General features: G+C 43.3%; 1 long non-coding RNA gene across 1 annotated transcript in view; it reads left to right on the plus strand.

Annotated features, from left to right (window-relative positions):
- The first annotated feature begins 17,492 nt into the window (after positions 1-17,492).
- Positions 17,493-17,887, plus strand: part of LOC148152140 (uncharacterized) — an 87,010-nt gene continuing 86,615 nt past the window's right edge. Inside the window, exon 1 of the long non-coding RNA XR_015758161.1 lies at positions 17,493-17,590. This is a non-coding gene — a long non-coding RNA (uncharacterized LOC148152140). The remainder of the gene's footprint in view (positions 17,591-17,887) is intronic.

Genomic DNA, 17,887 nt, shown 5'->3' on the forward strand with positions numbered 1-17,887 from the left:
TGGGGGAAGGTAGCTGGGAATGTGATAGGTAGATGAAGGTGAGGGATGATGTTGATAGATCAGAAAGGAGAGTGGAGCGGATAGGTGGGAAGGAAGATGGACAGGTCAAGAGGGCGGTGCCAAGTTGGAGGTTTGGGATTGAGATAAGAGGGAAAATGAAGAAACTGGTGAAATCTACATTGATTCCGTGTGTTTGCAGGGTCCCAAGGTGGAAGATGAGGCATTCTTCCTCCAGATGTCAGGTGGTCACGGAGAAGGCCCACGTGTGAAGTGGGAGGGGGAGTTAAAGTGTTTGGCCACAGGGCGGTCGGGTTGGTTGTTGCGGGTGTCCCAGAGATGTTCTCAGAAATGACCCGCAAGTTGGCATCCTGTCTCCCCAATGTAAAGGAGACCACATTGGGTGCAATGGATACATTAGATGACGTATGTGGAAGTACAATTAAATTTAGGTTGGATGCGGAAGGATCCTTTGAGGCCTTGGACAGAGGTGAGGAGGAAAGTGTGGTGCAGGTTTTGCACTTCCTGCATTGACAGGGAACGGTGCCAGGAGTCAGTGGTTGTGTGAATCTGACAAGGGAGTCGCAGAGGGAATGCCGCCTGGACTACACCTCGTCCCACCATGTCTCCTGTAAAAATGCCATCCCTTATTCCCAATTCCTCCACCTCCACTACATCTGCTCCCAGGAGGACCAATTCCACCATAAATTGAATCAGATGGCCTCCTTCTTCAAAGACTGTAATTTCCCCTCTCACATGGTCGATGATGCCCTCCAGCACATCTCCTCTACTTCCTACACCTCTGCCCTTGAACCCTACCCCTCCAATTACAACAAGGACAGAACCCCCCCCCCCCTTATCTTCATCTTCCACCCCATCAACGCTCAGATATCGCATCATTCTCCGCCACTTCTGTCACCTACAAACAGACCCCACCAATAGGGATAGATTTGCCTACTCACCCCTATCTGTGTTTCGGAGAGACTATTCCCTTCATGTTCCCTGCACCCACACTCCCTCCCCACACCTCTGTTAAAGGCCCCAAAGGATCCTTCCACATCCGACAGAAATTTACTTGTACTTCCACACACGTCATCTACTGTATCTGTTGTACCTGATGTGGTCTCCTCTACATTGGAGAGGCAGTGCGCCAACTTGTGGATTGTTTCCGACAGCAATCCAAAGATGTGCAGTCAGGTGAACTGGCTATGCTAAATTGCCCATAGTGTTAGGTGCATTAATCAGTGGGAGATATAGGGTAGGGGAATGGGTCTGGGCGGGTTACTCTTCAAAGGGTCGATGTGGACTTGTTGGGCTGAAGGGCCTGTTTCCTTACTGTAGGGAATCTAATCTAATCAAACATCTGCCCAAACCAACCCCACCACTTCCTGGTGAAGGGCTTACGCCCGAAACGTTGATTCTCCTGCTCCTCAGATGCTGCCTGACCTGCTGTGTTTTTCCAGCATCACATTCTCGACTCTGCACCCCTTATGGGCAACGTCCAAACAATCCCAATGCAAATAAATATTAATAAGAATGGGTACTAAAGAAAGTTAGGAATGTGGGGATGGTGCAAAAGGCAGAATTGAGGTAGGAGACCAGCTATTATCATGCTGAAATGACAGAGTAGTCTTGAATGTTGGGTGGCCTGCCCATACTCCCATGACTATATTCTTATATTCATCCTGTCAGAGGTTTACTACTCCTACTATTGTACTTCACATCTTCCTCTTCACAGCTACTCAGCAAATCTAGGGGGTTGTCAATGCAGCAGGGCCCAGCCTTTGAAAATTGTGAGGAAATTCAAAATTTACTGTTCGTCAAAGTTGGGCACAATAGTTATATGCCATTGGATTAATCTAAGCATGAAGATATCAAATCTGACAATGGCATTTTCTGTGTCTGTTCTAAAAATATTGGAAATAAAATGAATTGGTATTAGAAAAAGTGGTCAGAACAGCATAGCTGGTCCACTAAGGGCATTTAAGAAGTAAATCATACCCTTTTAAAACCTGGTCTACCAAATGTTTGACTCAAATTTCAAGTTAATATGAGTATCTCTTATCACCCAATTATAGAATAATTACAGCACAGATCGTGGCCATTCAACTCATCATGAGAGCAAAAATGACACACAACTAGTCTCACGTTGCACTTGCCCATCCTTTCCTGGTAGCCTCTCATTTTTTAATATTCTTAAAATGTTAATCTAAGCATCTCTTTAAAATCTAAGATTGACCCTGCACTCAACATATTCTCAGGTGTTTCATTTCAGATCCTAACTACTTGATCCGTATATAAAATGTTTCCTCATGCCATCATCTTTTTTTTTTGTCAAGCAGCTTAACTGTGTCACCTGGTTCTCTGTCCTTCTAACAATGGAAACAGGCTCTCCCTATTTATTCTGTAAACCCCATCAGAATTTTGAACTCCTCTATCAACTTTTCCTCTCAACTTTTTCTCCTCTGAGGAGAACAGTTGCAGTTTATCCAATTGATCTTCATAACTGAAATTGCTCATTTGTGGAACCAGTGGGAGGACTGACAGTGAGGATTAGGGTCTCCAGGGAAGGTAAACTTAAAATCATACAAACTTACCTCGTGAATAGGTGGCACACACGCTGAGCAGGAATGGACACAGGACTGCTGAGTAAGTGAAGTCAAATATTAAGGTGGTTGCATTACCCAAAACACTATTCATTTAGTGTTTCCCACCCATTCTCTTCCACTAACCAAAAAAAAGGTGCTGTGCGCCAGATTGGTAAGGTAACTAATTTTTAAAAAAATTCTTTATTTTTCTAAAGTCTCACTGGGAATGGAGGTTAGGGCAGTGGAATGTTCCTCCTGCAGAATGTGAGAGGTAACGGTCACCACGAGTGTCCCTGCTGACTGCATATGCAGTAAGTGCACCCGACTGCAGCTCCTCGAAAACCACATGAGGGAACTGGAGCTGGACCTGGATGAACTTTGCATCATTCGAGAAGCAGATGGGTTATTGAAAGAAGTTACAGGGAGGAAGTCACAACTCAGGTACAAAAAGAGGCAGATGGGTTACTGTCAGGGGATGGAAAGGGAACTGGCAGTCAGCACCACTGTGGCTGTTCCCCTCAACAACAAGTATACCATTTTGGATACTGCTGGGCGGGGGGGGGGGGGGTGTGTGGAATCTTACCGGGGGTAAGCCATAGGATTCATGTCTCTGGAACAGAGTCTGTCCCTGTTGCTCAGAAGGGAAGGGGGAAGATGAGCAGAGGATTTAGAGGAGATTTCTTAGGATGTTACCTGATATGAAGGGAAGGTCTTATGTGGGCAGGCTGAGGGACTTGAAGCTGTTTTCTTTAGAGAGAAGAAGGTTGAGAGATGACTTAATTAAGACATATAAGATAATCAGAGGGTTAGATAGGGTGGAGTAAGAGTCTTTTTCCTCAGATAGCGATGGCTAGCATGAGAGGATATCGCTTTAAATTTCAGGGTGATAGATATAGGACAGATGTCAGAGATAGTTTCTTTACTCAGAGAATAGTAGGACCATGGAACACTCTGCCTGCAACAGTGGTAGACTCACAAACCTTAAGGGCATTTAAATGGTCATTGAATAGACATACGGATGAAAATGGAGTAGTGTAGGGTTCAGATTGGTTCTACAGTTTGGCACAACATCGAGTGCCGAAGGGCCTGTACTTCACTGTAATATTCTATGTTCTCTGGAATCATATTTGTAAATCCATCAAAGTCATGTTATGTTCTTTCCAAAATGTAACTCCCAGAATTGGATGCAACATGCCAGCTCAGATCAAACAGTGTTTGTTAAAAGTTAATCATAATCTTTTCACCTCCATTTCTGGAGAGTTACAATTCTGTATGTCCTATCACCTCAACAATTTTGTGCATATACTCTCTATTCAACTTTCCCTCTAAGGTGCGTAGAATCACAAGCATGGTCATTCGATGTTTTACACAGCATTGGGTTTTGGTTCTGGAAGTTGCTACTGCATGCGAGCTTCTGGGCCCCACACAGTTCAAAATAAAATGAGAGAGAATGCTGTCTACATTAGCTTTGAAATGGCATTGAAAGCTATTCAGCAATATTAAACCAAATCATCATCACCGAGACAAAATTTGGGATTGTCTACGTAGTGATATTGTGGGAGCTCCTTGTCTGGGTAGATTGCACTGGTCCAACTTTCTCACAGTGGGAGAGAATGGCCAATAAATGATGAACATACAGTGAGTCATACAGCATACAAATAGGCCCTTCAGTCCACCATGTTTATGCCAAGAAGCATCACACCAAAGTACACTAATGCTATTGCTGTGAAGTTGAAGTTGTGTACTGGAAGGAGAGTGAATGCTGTTCTGCACTCAGAGCATACAAGCATCTGTGTCATGTGACTAGATAACAGTCTTGGAGTGTACTAGAAAATTGAAAATATATAACATTTGGCTGTGAAATGGATACCTGAGTTCGTTGTTGTTTTGACAACAATTCAAATTTAACCAATTAGTTTAAATTATGCCCCAGGATACTAAAATCTAATCGAGTTTAAATTTATTGTTTGCCAATAATAAATCAATAAGATGATCCATTGTTGGCAATATAAAAAAGGCAGGCATTTTGAAATGATAGAGCAACTGCCATTGAAACAGACACAAGAAATTAGCAAAGGAACCTTTTCCTATGAAATGTATTCGCAGTAAAAAGAAAGAAAACAACCTTCAGCCAGAAGAAGACTGACATCAAGTTGACAGCAGCTCTATAGTTTTAAAAGTAAATTGATGAAATTATAATGAGTATTAAACATGCTTGTGATTCTATGCAACTTAAAGGGAATGTTGAATATTGGAACAGCACATTGTTATAGGGTTGGAGGCAGGTAATAAGCAGTTAAGAGAAAGGAGGGTTAGAGTTGTGAATAGTTAATATTCATTTTTAGAGTTAAAGAATAAATTGATCTTATTTTCTTTAAATAGTAGAATTTGGGAGTTCTCTGTCACTTGAATTTTAACAGATTAATAGGCGAGGTGAGCTTTTCTGGATGTTTGATTCAATTAACAGAGGGTTTCACTGCCGTGTCGTAACACTATTTATTTGCACTTGGTTCATGGCCTACTGAGCCTGGCAGTTTAAGTAATTGCTATTTTTAAGTACACTTGAAGACCACATTGTAAGACTGAATACTCTGATTGCCAATCTGCAAGCTGATTCTAAATGCCACCAAATGATTCGTAGAGTTTATGTTATTAAAATGCAATTGAGTTGCCATGGATTTAAGAATTAGATATTGCTTTTAAAAATGATTTAGAGCAAATGTTATTCATTAATTAAACAAAGAAATTTGCCTCCAATTATAATACAGTATATCTATTGTTTGTTGTTTCACAAATGAAAGAAATAACTGCTTACAAATTGAATAAATGGTAAACTTTAACACTGGGAAAGGTTAAGAATGCACAAAAGAAGCAGGATCAAACAATCTCATCTTCCGCCTCGGGACCCTCCAACCCCATGGCATCAATGTAGATTTCACCAATTTACTCATTTCCCCTCCCCCCACCTTATCCCAGTTCCAACCTTCCAGCTCAGCACCACCCTCATGACCTGTCCCACTGTCCATCTTCCTTCCCACTATCCGCTCCACCCTCCTCTCAGACCTAATACCATTAGCCCCACTTCCATCTACCTACTGCACTCTCAGCTACTTTCGCCCAGCCCCACCCATCTCCCATTTATCTCACCAGCCCCTAGGCTCAGAGTCTCATTCTTGATGAAGGGCTTTTGCCCGAAACGTTGACTTACCTGCTCCTGGGATGCTGCCTGACCTACTGTGCTTCTCCAGCACCACAATCTCGGCTCTAATATCCAGCATCTGCAGTCCTCACTTTCTTCTAATATGACCCATGTGACTATTCCACTATTCATTATAATCATGGCTGATCTTGACTTTCAATTCCATTGTCCTGCCCTCTTTCAATATCCATTGAGATTCCTTTAGAGACAAAACATGTCCGTCCCAGCCTTAAATGCATTCTATTTTTGGAGCATCTTCTTTGTGGGAGATAATTCCAAACGTTCACACCCTTTAAGTTAAGAAGTTTCTCCTCAATTTCTTAAAAGATTATCCTTTTATCCAGTGTCTAAAACCCTGTGTTTTAATCTCCCAACCAGTCAAAATAACCATTCCTGTCTCGCTTGTCAAGCTCCTTCACAATAGTGCACCTTTTAATAAGATTATACCTCATTCTTTGAAATTCTTAGTTATATGGGTTCAATTTACTTAGCCTCTCAACTTTCTCATCCCATGGGAAAAAATACTGGGTGAACTTTTGCTGAACAGCATTGTAAACAATATTCTGCTTCAAGTATGGAATCCAAAACTGCACAGAATATTTCAGATGTAGCTTATCAAAGCATTATACAACTGCAACAAGATTTCTTTTTACTCCTATACACGAATCCCCTTGCAGTAAAGGCCAATGTGCCATTTCCTTATTATTTGCTGTATCCGAATGCTGACTTCTTGAGTTTCTTGTATGATCATGCCCAACTCTCTCTGAACATCAACATTTAAAGTTACACACCATTTTAAAAATTATTCTGCTGACCACCAAAGTGAATAATTTCACACTTTCCCCAAGATATACTCTAGTCTTCATCTTTGCTTTCATTCTCAAAAAATCCATTTATCTATACATTTTGGAAGCCTCAATGTCTTCCTCACAACTTCTATTTGAACCTAGTCTTTAAACATCTGAACTTAAGTACATTATTTTCTGTCTGTCCTTCCAAGTTATTAAGCCCAGAATTGACCCCTGCAGAATTCCTGTATTTAAAGCCTGTCAATTTTAAAATGCCCAGCCTACTCTTTGCTTCTTGCTTAATAACCAGTCCTTTATTTGTGCTAATACATTATTCATAACTCCATCAACCTATATCTTGCCTTTTAACCTTTGGACCATGGTACCTTAGCAAATGGCTTTTGGATGTCCATATGCACCAGATTTCCTGATTACCTTTTATGTCCCACCCTCACTCATTCTATTCATCTATTGAAATATTACAAGCTCGAAGTTCCCTTCTGTATCCCATGCAGTTGAATGTGAATGCAAGAGGGACTTACATTAATCAACTGCTTACACAGTGCAGGCTTAAGACATCTGCAGTCTCGAAGTTCACGTGGTTCACTGTGGTTCACATGCAGTGATAAATTATGTCAAACAGCAAGCCCGGCCACAAATAATATTGTGCACATCATTGATCATTAAAGATTAATCACCAGCTTCTCTGTGAAGGAGAAGTATTCACAGGCGAACTAGCATTCCACAATTTGTAAACACATGGCTAGGTCTCAGACATTGCATAATGTGCTGAAGCTGATTTCCTCAACTGTAAAGTATTTCAAAATATCTTCTTATATGGAATGCAACTTTGCTTGTGTCATGTATGGAATGGAGTTGTGGAAGGAAGTATCATTGTAAATGTATTAGAAACAATCTCCTATTGTATGTGCATGACATGGCTTGTGCAATGGACAGCTGAAGAAGGTATGCGGCGTGAAAGCTCCCATCTTGAAGCATTCCATTGCTCTTCTTCTTGGATGCTTTCATGTCAAAATATATAGAGGATGATAGAAAATTGCAATTTATTGGGGACTGCTGACTGCTCACATTGTTAAGGAGCTGCCCATTTCTGATATATTCCCCATAAAGGCTCATTGCAACCATCACTTTTGGATCCAGACCTAGCAGATGGTATTTTCTCTGTGACCACTGCACTATGAGTAGCCATCAGAAGCGATGAGGACCACATGCGTCTGGAAGCTCAGGGCCAGCAGCGTATTTCCAGCAGTTGTGGAGCAGCCATCTAACGCAGAGTTTCCAGCAAAAGGTCCTCTCGTGATGCACAGAGTGTGCAGGAGGTCCTCACCCTTTCTTCTTCAATGAAAAGCCTTTCATATGAACCAGATGACCATGACAGAACTGTATCATCTACAGGAGCATTCAAGATACAGGAACTATAGATTATACAGGGGTAACAGTAAGAGCATCATAATTATAAAACAAGAAGCTTCATTCATTGGAAAATGTTCCATTCACTCAATGTCCAACTCAACTGCGATCATCATGACCATATCTTAGATCCCTATGTATTTCACAGCACTCAGGTTCCTTCTTCATTTCAAAGATTGCATGTCTTACAAGACCATCAAACCATAAGACATATGAGCAGAAATTAGGCCATTCAGTCCATCAAGTCTGCTCTACCATTCAATCATGGCTGATATGGTTCTCAACCTCACTCTCTCCCCTTAACCCTTGACCACTTTGACAATCAGGAACCTATCTAATTCAAGGATGGCCTCTGGGAGGCAAGGGCTATACATTCTCACTATCAAAGCTCCATTATGCATCTCTGAATTGTGCAAGTGTGTATATATAATGCAATATCTTCTTTCCAGCAGTCTCTCAAATGGTACAGGTACAAGTGGTGTCCATCTTTCTACAAAAAAGATGGTAAGTGGCACGTTAATCTGAGGACAGAGCTTGATAAGATGGGGACAGCATCAAATGTGAGGGATGTTATAAAATTAATTGAGGCATATTTGGTAAAGTATGGAGAGAAATGTTGCTGAACCATACAATATTTCATAAACAATGAGCTGCTGACATTTGTTGAACTTCAAACTGACTTGGGTGTCCACATTCATGAACCGCTGAAAAGGAACGTGAGAACATAACAAGCAATTAAAAGGCAAGTGGCACATTGGCCTTTCTTACAAGAAGACGTGAGTATAGGTGACTTATTGCAATTATGTAGAACATTGGGAAGATGATACCTGGTCCATTTTATTTAAATGTATTCAGGGGTCTGAGTATCACTAGCTGGGCCAGCATTTGTTGCCCATCTCTAGTTGGCTTTGAACGGAGTGGTGAGCTGACTTCTTGGTGTAGGTAAACCCACAAAGGCATGAAGGGTAAAAAGTAGTTTCAGGATTTTGACTCAGTGACAGTGAAGAATGGTGATATATTCCCAAATCAGGGAGAATTTGCAGGTGGAGGTATTATCATGTATCTGCTACCCTGCTATTTGGGTCCTTATCGGTTTGGAAAGTGCTGTCTAAGGAGCTTTGCTGAATTTTTGCAGCGTATCTCCTAGACTACTGCTATTTACTGTCAGTGATGGAGGGTGTAGGTGCCTTGCTGCTTTGTTCTGGATGGTGTGAAGCATCTTGTGTGCTGTTGGAGCTGCACTCGTCCAGGTAAGTGTGCAGTATTTCATCACAGCTCTGACTTGTGTATTACAGGCGATGGACAGCCTTTGGAGGATGTAAATGAATGAATGAAGACAAAAAAAGGTATAGATAAGGACATAATGTAAACTTCCAAGGTGTAATTCAGTCATAACCTTTAATTATCTTTAAAACAAAGTATATTAATGTGTACTGTTTTATTAAAAATCAGCAACAGTGCCAGATGGGGAATTGACCTGAGCATATTTATTACTTGTCAGTGTTCAGCCAAATAATTAGAGTCAGGTCACAGAAAAATGGGAGTTAGAAGTTGGCCTTGACCCTATGCTCAGACGAGGTAAAAACAATGACTGCAGATGCTGGAAAGCAGATTCTGGATCAGTGGTGCTGGAAGAGCACAGCAATTCAGGCAGCATCCGACGAGCAGCAAAATCGACGTTTCGGGCAAAAGCCCTTCATCAGGAATAAAGGCAGAGACCCTGAAGCGTGGAGAGATAAGCTAGAGGAGGGTGGGGGTGGGGAGAGAGTAGCATAGAGTACAATAGGTGAGTGGGCGAGGAGATGAAGGTGATAGGTCAGGGAGGAGAGGGTGGAGTGGATAGGTGGAAAAGGAGCTAGGCAGGTCGGACAAGTCCGGACAAGTCAAGGGGTCAGTGCGGAGCTGGAAGTTTGAAACTAGGATGAGGTGGGGGAAGGGGAAATGAGGAAGCTGTTGAAGTCCACATTGATGCCCTGGGGTTGAAATGTTCTGAGGCGGAAGATGAGGCGTCCTTCCTCCAGGCGTCTGGTGGTAAGGGAGCAGCGGTGAAGGAGGCCCAGGACCTCCACGTCCTCGGCAGAGTGGGAGGGGGAGTTGAAATGTTGGGCCACGGGGTGGTTTGGTTGATTGGTGTGGGTGTCTCGGAGATGTTCCCTAAAGCGCTCTGCTAGGAGGCGCCCAGTCTCCCCAATGTAGAGGAGACCGCATCGGGAGCAATGGATACAATAAATGATATTAGTGGATGTGCAGATAAAACTTTGATGGATGTGGAAGGCTCCTCTAGGGCCTTGGATAGAGGTGAGGGAGGAGGTGTGGGCACAGGTTTTACAGTTCCTGCGGTGGCAGGGGAAAGTGCCAGGATGGGAGGGTGGGTCGCAGGGGGTCGTGGACCTGACCAGGTAGTCACGGAGGGAACGGTCTTTGCGGAAGGCGGAAAGGGGTAGGGAGGGAAATATATCCCTGGTGGTGGGGTCTTTTTGGAGGTGGCAGAAATGTTGGCGGATGATTTGGTTTATGTGGAGGTTTGTAGGGAGGAAGGTGAGCACCAGGGCCGTTCTGTCCTTGTTATGGTTGGAGGGGTGGGGTCTGAGGGCGGAGGTGCGGGATGTGGACTAGATGCGTTGGAGGGCATCTTTAACCACGTGGGAAGGGAAATTGCGGTCTCTAAAGAAGGAGGCCATCTGGTGTGTTCTATGGTGGAACTGGTCCTCCTGGGAGCAGATATGGCGGAGGCGGAGGAATTGGGAATACGGGATGGCATTTTTGCAAGAGATAGGGTGGGAAGAGGTGTAATCCAGGTAGCTGTGGGAGTCAGTGGGTTTGTAAAAATTGTCAGTGTCAAGTCGGTCATCACTAATGGAAATGGAGAGGTCCAGGAAGGGGAGGGAGGAGTCAGAGATGGTCCAGGTAAATTTAAGGTCAGGGTGGAATGTGTTGGTGAAGTTGATGAATTGCTCAACCTCCTCGCGGGAGCACGAGGTGGCGCCAATGCAGTCATCAATGTAGCGGAGGAAGAGGTGGGGAGTGGTGCCGGTGTAATTACGGAAGATCAACTGTTCTACGTAGCCAACAAAGAGACAGGCATAGCTGGGGCCCATACGTGTGCCCATGGCTACCCCTTTGGTCTGGAGGAAGTGGGAGGATTCAAAGGAGAAATTGTTAAGGGTGAGGACCAGTTCGGCCAAACGAATGAGAGTGTCATTGGAAGGGTACTGTTGGGGACGTCTGAAGAGGAAAAAATGGAGGGCTTGGAGGCCCTGGTCATGGCGGATGGAGGTATAGATGGATTGGATATCCATGGTGTAGATGAGGCGTTGGGGGCCAGGGAAACGGAAGTCTTGGAGGGGGTGGAGGGCGTGGGTGGTGTCTCGAACGTATGTGGGGAGTTCCTGGACTGGGGGTGTTAGGACAGTGTCGAGGTAGGTAGAGATGAGTTCAATGGGGCAGGAGCATGCTGAGACAATTGGTCGGCCAGGGTGGTCAGGCTTGTGGATCTTGGGAAGGAGGTAGAACCGGGCAGTGCGGGGTTCCTGGACTATGAGGTTGGAAGCTGTGGGTGGGAGATCTCCTGAGGTGATGAGGTTCTGTATGGTCTGGGAGATGATGGTTTGGTGATGGGGGGTGGGGTCATGGTCGAGGGGGCAGTAGGAAGAGGTGTCCTTGAGTTGGCATTTGGCTTCAGCGGTGTCGAGGTCAGTGCGCCAGACTACCACTGCGCCCCCTTTATCCGCTGGCTTAATGATGAGATTGGGATTAGAGCAGAGGGATTGGAGGGCTGCGCGTGGTAAGGGTGAGAGGTTGGAGTGGGGGAGGGGGGTCGACAGGTTGAGGCGGTTAATGTCCCGGCGGCAGTTGGAAATGAAGAGGTCGAGGGCAGGTAATAGGCCAGCGCGTGGTGTTCAGGTGGATGCAGTGTGTTGGAGGTGGGTGAAGGGGTCCTCGGAAGGTGGGCGGGAGTCCTGATTGTGAAAGTAAGCTCGGAGGCGGAGGCGGCGGAAGAAGTGTTCGATGTCACGGCGTGTATTAAATTCATTGATGCGTGGACGGAGGGGGATGAAGGTGAGTCCTTTGCTGAGGACTGATCGTTCGTCCCCAGTGAGTGGGAGGTCTGGAGGGATGGTGAAAACTCGGCAGGGCTGGGAGCTGGGATCTGGTGTGGGTGTGGAGCTGGGAGTGGGGTCGGAGCCAGTACCCGGAGTGGGTATGATGGTGGGGGGAATGGGGGTGGAGGCATGAGCAGGGGTAATGTTCCCCTCGTGGTTCTGGGGGGGGTGGGGATAGTGACAGTGGGGTCATGGGGGGCGTGTCAGCAGAATGCAGGTGAGTGGCGCTGGTGGGTTCGGAAGTCATGGCAGACACAGCAGTAGGGGTGGCGGAAGTCACTGAGCGTGTGGCATCGGCGATGATGTGAGGGCCGGAAGTGGCTGTGGGAGTGGCCATGATGGGGGCGGAAGTGATATCATCAATCAGCGTGGGGGTGGTAGCTGCATCAGCCGCATGGCTAATGGCGTTATGCTCAGACTGCCCATTCTCAGTGATATTGTCTGAATTGAGAAGGGATAAAAAAATGTTGCTTGTTCAAACTGATAAGATATTAAAATGATACCCAAATTCAAATGTTATTGATTCTAATGACAACATTGCTTCTTTATATATAGTCAGTTCTGATATAATGCATGTTTCTTTAACACAAATTGGCTTTACACGATTGAAGAATTAAGACCGTTATTTGTAGAATGTGAACTCACCTTACCTGTATTGGCTATAACACGATTGCAGTCCCATCAGTTTAAATGGTACTGCTATTACACAACTTTCTTATAACACAGGGGAACGGAACTGTCGTGTTATATCAGAACAGATTGCATACAATTTCTAAAAATAAATCTGCAAAGTCTAACATTGGTGAATGCCCAGAGCTCAGATGTTCTTTCTCTTTTAAAGAAAAACTGTGGTTTGCAACATTCTTCCTCCTTTCTGCTTGTCTGCATTCTAGACAAGTTTCCCATGAATAATGTCCCCACACGGGAGATTTTTGGCAGAGTACTCAATTACAAAATACTGCTGCAATACGACACTTTCCCGAACGTGTCCCACCTGCTACGTCTTCTGTCACAATCAATTCAATAGTTAACAGTCAAAAAACAAAAATGTTGACACTTAGAATTAATTGTTGTCAAACAGCGAGACCTAGGGGTGCAGATACATAGTTTGTTGAAAGTGGCATCACAGGTTAACAGGCTGGTGAAGAGATGTTTGGCACACATGTCTGCACCAGTCGCAGCATTGAATACAGGAGTTAGGATGTCATGTTGCAGCTGTACAAGACGTTGGTATGGCCACATTTGGAGGACTGCCTACAATTCTAGTTGCCCTGCATTGGAAAGGATGTTATTAAAGTAGAAAGAGTGCAAAGAAGATTTACAAGGATGCTGAGACTGGAGGGTTTGAGTTATAACGAGAGGCTAGATAGACTAGAACTTCTTCCCTGGAGCATAGGAAGTTAAGGAGTGACTTTGTAGAGGTTTATGAAATCATGAAGGGCTTAGATAAGGTGGATAGCTAAGGTCCTTTCCTCAAAGTAGGGAGTCCAAAAGTAGAGGGCATAGGTTTAAAATGAGAGGGGAAAGATTTTAAAAAGGGACCTGAAGGACAACTTTTTCACAGAGGGTGGTGTGTATATGGAATGAGCTGCCAGTGGTAGTACAGGCAGGTATATAATTACAACATTTCAAAGACACTTGGACAGGTATATGGATAGATAAGGTTTAGAAGGCTATGGGCCAAATGCAGCCAAATGGGATTATTTCAGTTTAGGAAACCTGTTTGGCATGCACTCTTAGGCCAAAGGATCTGTTTTCGTGCTGCGTGACTCCAAGACTCTAAAAATGGAATACTGATGATTATTCTACTGGGAACTGTTGTGATGCAGCTGACCCTACTTCTGTGCCACAATGTCTCAATTCAAGCCCTACCTTTGTCCCAGACATGTGTCGTAACTTGTCTGAACAGCTGGATTAAATAAAAAGATCTGAGTTCTTCCATTTTAAGGGGAGGTGGTAGCGTATTGTTAATGTCACTGGTCTAGAAATCCAGAATATAATGTTCTGAGAACATAGGTTCAAATCACTGGTGAAATTTAAATTCAACAAACATCTGGGATAATATAACTCTGCTGATTTTCTTAAAAACCCGTCTGATTCTCTAATATCCTTTAATCCTTTTGCATGTGACCTACAACAATGTGTTTGACTCTTACTGGCCTCTGGGCAGTTAGGGGGCAGACAATAAATACCGGCCCAGCCAGTGACACCAACATCCTATAAACAGGTAAAAGAACATAAACATTTCAGAACAGAGTGACAAACATTCTTCCTGAAATCAGAAAATAGAAGAACCTGGTTGGCTGCAAAACCTCTCTCTTGTAAGCATTTATACGTAGCTACATAAAGCAAGGCCTTCTGGAACTATACCTCACAAAGTACGAAAGATTACTGAGCAAATGGGGGCAATGAAAACTTTCAAATTCTCCTTGATAGTGCTGTCTAATACACAAATCAGAAGCAAATTATAGATCCTCGCACTTGAAGTTTTGCACAGACTCAGAGAGACTCTCCATTTTGGTTTAAGTAGCAATACAGGCACAAATCCAGAAGTCTTACCTCCAGCCTGGCCTCTGCTGTTTTTGAATGGGAGTGGGATGGGAATGGAAGAATGTTCTAATTTGAATATCTATTGTTTTCAGGTGCAAGTATACATGTAGCAGTAAAGCTGCCTTCAGTCAGATTCAACATTCGTTAGTGACATGTCCAAGACTAATCATATAGTCATTGAGTCATAGAGATGTACAGCATGGAAACAGACCCTTCGGTCCAACCCTTCCATGCTGACCAGATATCCCAACCCAATCTAGTCCCCCCTACCAGCACCGGCCCATATCCCTCCAAACCCTTCCTGCTCATATACCCATACAAATGCCTTTCAAATGTTGCAATTGTACCAGCCTCTACCACTTCCTCTGGCAGCTCATTCCATACAAGTACCATCCTCTGCATGAAAAAGTTGCCCCTTAGGTCCCTTTTATATCTTTCCCCTCTCACTCTAAACCTATGCCCTCTAGTTCTGGACTCCCCCACCCCAGTAAAAAGACTTTGTCTATTTATCCTATCCATGCTCCTCATAATTTTGTAAACCTCTATAAGGTCACCCCTCAGCCTCTGACACTCCAGGGAAAACAACCCCAGCCTGTTCAGCCTCTCCCCATAGCTCAAATCCTCCAACCCTGGCAACATCCTTGTTAATCATTTCTGAACCCTTTCAAGTTTCACAACATCTTTCCGAAATATGAAGCAATACATTTTGCAAGGGAAAAGGTTATAGTAAATGGTAGGATCCTGAGGAACATTGATATACAGAGGGGTATTGTGGTGCAAGTCCATAACTTCCTGAAAGTGGTAACTCAAGTGGATAAGGTGGTAAAGAAGGTGTCTGGCATGCTTACCTTCATTAGTCTGGGCACTGAGTATTAAGGTTGTCAAGTCACATTGCAGCTGTATGGAACTTTAACTGGAGTATTGTGTGCAGTTCTGGTTGCCACACTGCAGGAAGGATGTGAAAGCTTTGGAAAGAGTGTAAAAGAGGTTTACCAAGATTTTGCTTGGATTGTAGAGTATTAGCCACAAGGAGAGGGTGAATAAAATTGGGTTGTTTTCATTAGAGCAGAGGCTGAGGGTGGCGTGATACAAGGTTTTAAAATTATGAGAGGCCTGGATAGAATAGATTGTCAAGAGTCTTTTTCCCAGGGTGGAAATATCAAATACTAGGGGGCATAGGTTTATGCTGAAAGATGGAAAGCTTAAAGGAGATATCAGAGGCAAGGTTTTTTTTATGCAGAGGGTGTAATGTAACAGTGAAGCTGTCAAGTCTTTTACATCTTTAGCTCTCTAAATCTTTGTGAAAAATATCTCTGTGGTTGGAAAAATAGTGCTTGCTATTTCACTCTGTGTATCTCATAACAAAAAATGGAGTTCACAAACCATCCGCATAGATAGGATCTTATCAGGTCACAATTTGATTAAGACCTCTAAGTACTTATAATGGCTTTGAGGTTGGCCTAAGGAAATTAAATGAATGGAATTTTCAAAGTGAATGACTTAAGCAACGAATTTATCACTAGTCATCTAAAAACTTTATTTATTCTCAGCATTGAGGTCTGCCTATGTCAGATACTGGGTGAGATAACATGGAAGATGGAAGAGCAAAGATGTCAAGCATGAATTGGCACTAAGTTGGCAGAGGGCCTACATATGGGTGTGCAGAGGTGCATAAGTTGGCATACAGTCATAGAGTTATTGTCATAGTGATCTGCAGCATTGAAAGAAGACCCTTTGGTCCATTGCATTCATGCCACTCTAAAACAGCCACATAACTATTCTAATTCCATGTGAAAGTACAAGGCCCAAAGCCTTGTATGCCTTAGCATCACAAGAGCACATCTGAAGACTACTTAAATGATACGAGGATTTTTGCCCCTATGAAATATTGTATAAACATAGGAACATAGAAAGAGAAGCATACCATACCATTGGGCTGTTCTGCCTTTCCACTAGCTCAGAGTAATCATACAAATTAGCAGTCAGCATGAAGATTATGAGTTGCATACATGCGAAATAATAGTATCAGTTAATTGCACATCCTGATCCAAGTTCCTGTTTTCAGGACTATCAAATGGATTTTGGTATGCAGTTTCATTCTGAATTACTTTCTGTGACATGCACTTCCTTCCACGATTAGAAAAGAAAATGAAAAAAGAGGTCTTTAAAAAACAGAAGTAAAGAGGTCACTGCTGCAACAAGCTTCCCATCTATGAGAATATTCGATATTATAGCAGAGGTGGAAGAAACACTTGCTGACCACGGATACTGAATTACTGCAGCAAACCAATGGAGAACTGATTGCTTATTGATAACAAATGAAGCAAAAGCATGCTTGAATTTTCTACATATCATTTAACCTGCCTTCAGATTGAAAAGCTTGTATAGTTTTCTGCGATTAACTTTAGCTTTCCTGCTATCATTGATGGTAAAGTATTAGATCCAGAGCATATCAGAGATCCCCTGATATGGCCTATTCAAATGACTTCCTCAGGAAGCTTAAGCATAAAATTAGTAAAACAAAATTTAACATTTAAAGGAGCATCTCACAAATCACATTGTTGCTGAAAAGATTGAGCCGTATTCTTGACACTTGTTATGAAGTTGAAGGCATGTACTGTATCTTAAAAGAGAGTGAAACCTGAAAGCTGGCAAGTACCTATCATGTGACTGACTAGCAGTCACAGAACGTCCTGGAAAATTGAAAGATGTATCATTTAGCTGTTACCTACATACCTCAGTTGTTTTCACTGCAGTTTGAATTTAACTGATTAGTTTAAATTATTCCCCAATATATTAAAATCTAACCTATTTTTTCCCAGGGTGAAGGATTCAACAACGAGAGGTCACGCTTTCAAGATGGTGGTGCTCACATACATCTACTGTCCCAGGCAGTAGTGTTCAGGGTTGGGAGATCATATCAATGGTGCCAAGGTAAGTTACTGCAGTGCATCTTGGATCTGTTCTTTACCATTGCTACTGTATGTCAATGAATGATGGAGGAGGCAAAATGTTTAAGACGTTAGATGGAGAGCTGATCAAGCAGGCCTCTTTGTCCAGAATGGTGTTAAGTTTGAATGGTGTTGGAGCTGCATTCATTCAGCTACATGGTGAGTATTTCATTACACTCCTGTCTTGTGTCTTGCAATGGTGAAGGATAGTGTATGGGTTAGAGGGGAACTTGTAGCTGGGTAGGATTTAGGAAGTCAGGAAATGAGTCAGTCACCATAG

This window comes from Chiloscyllium plagiosum, unplaced genomic scaffold, assembly GCF_037043375.1.
Source record: "Chiloscyllium plagiosum isolate Xiang-an unplaced genomic scaffold, Cpla_swu_hap1 HiC_scaffold_1, whole genome shotgun sequence".
Lineage (NCBI taxonomy): Eukaryota > Metazoa > Chordata > Chondrichthyes > Orectolobiformes > Hemiscylliidae > Chiloscyllium > Chiloscyllium plagiosum.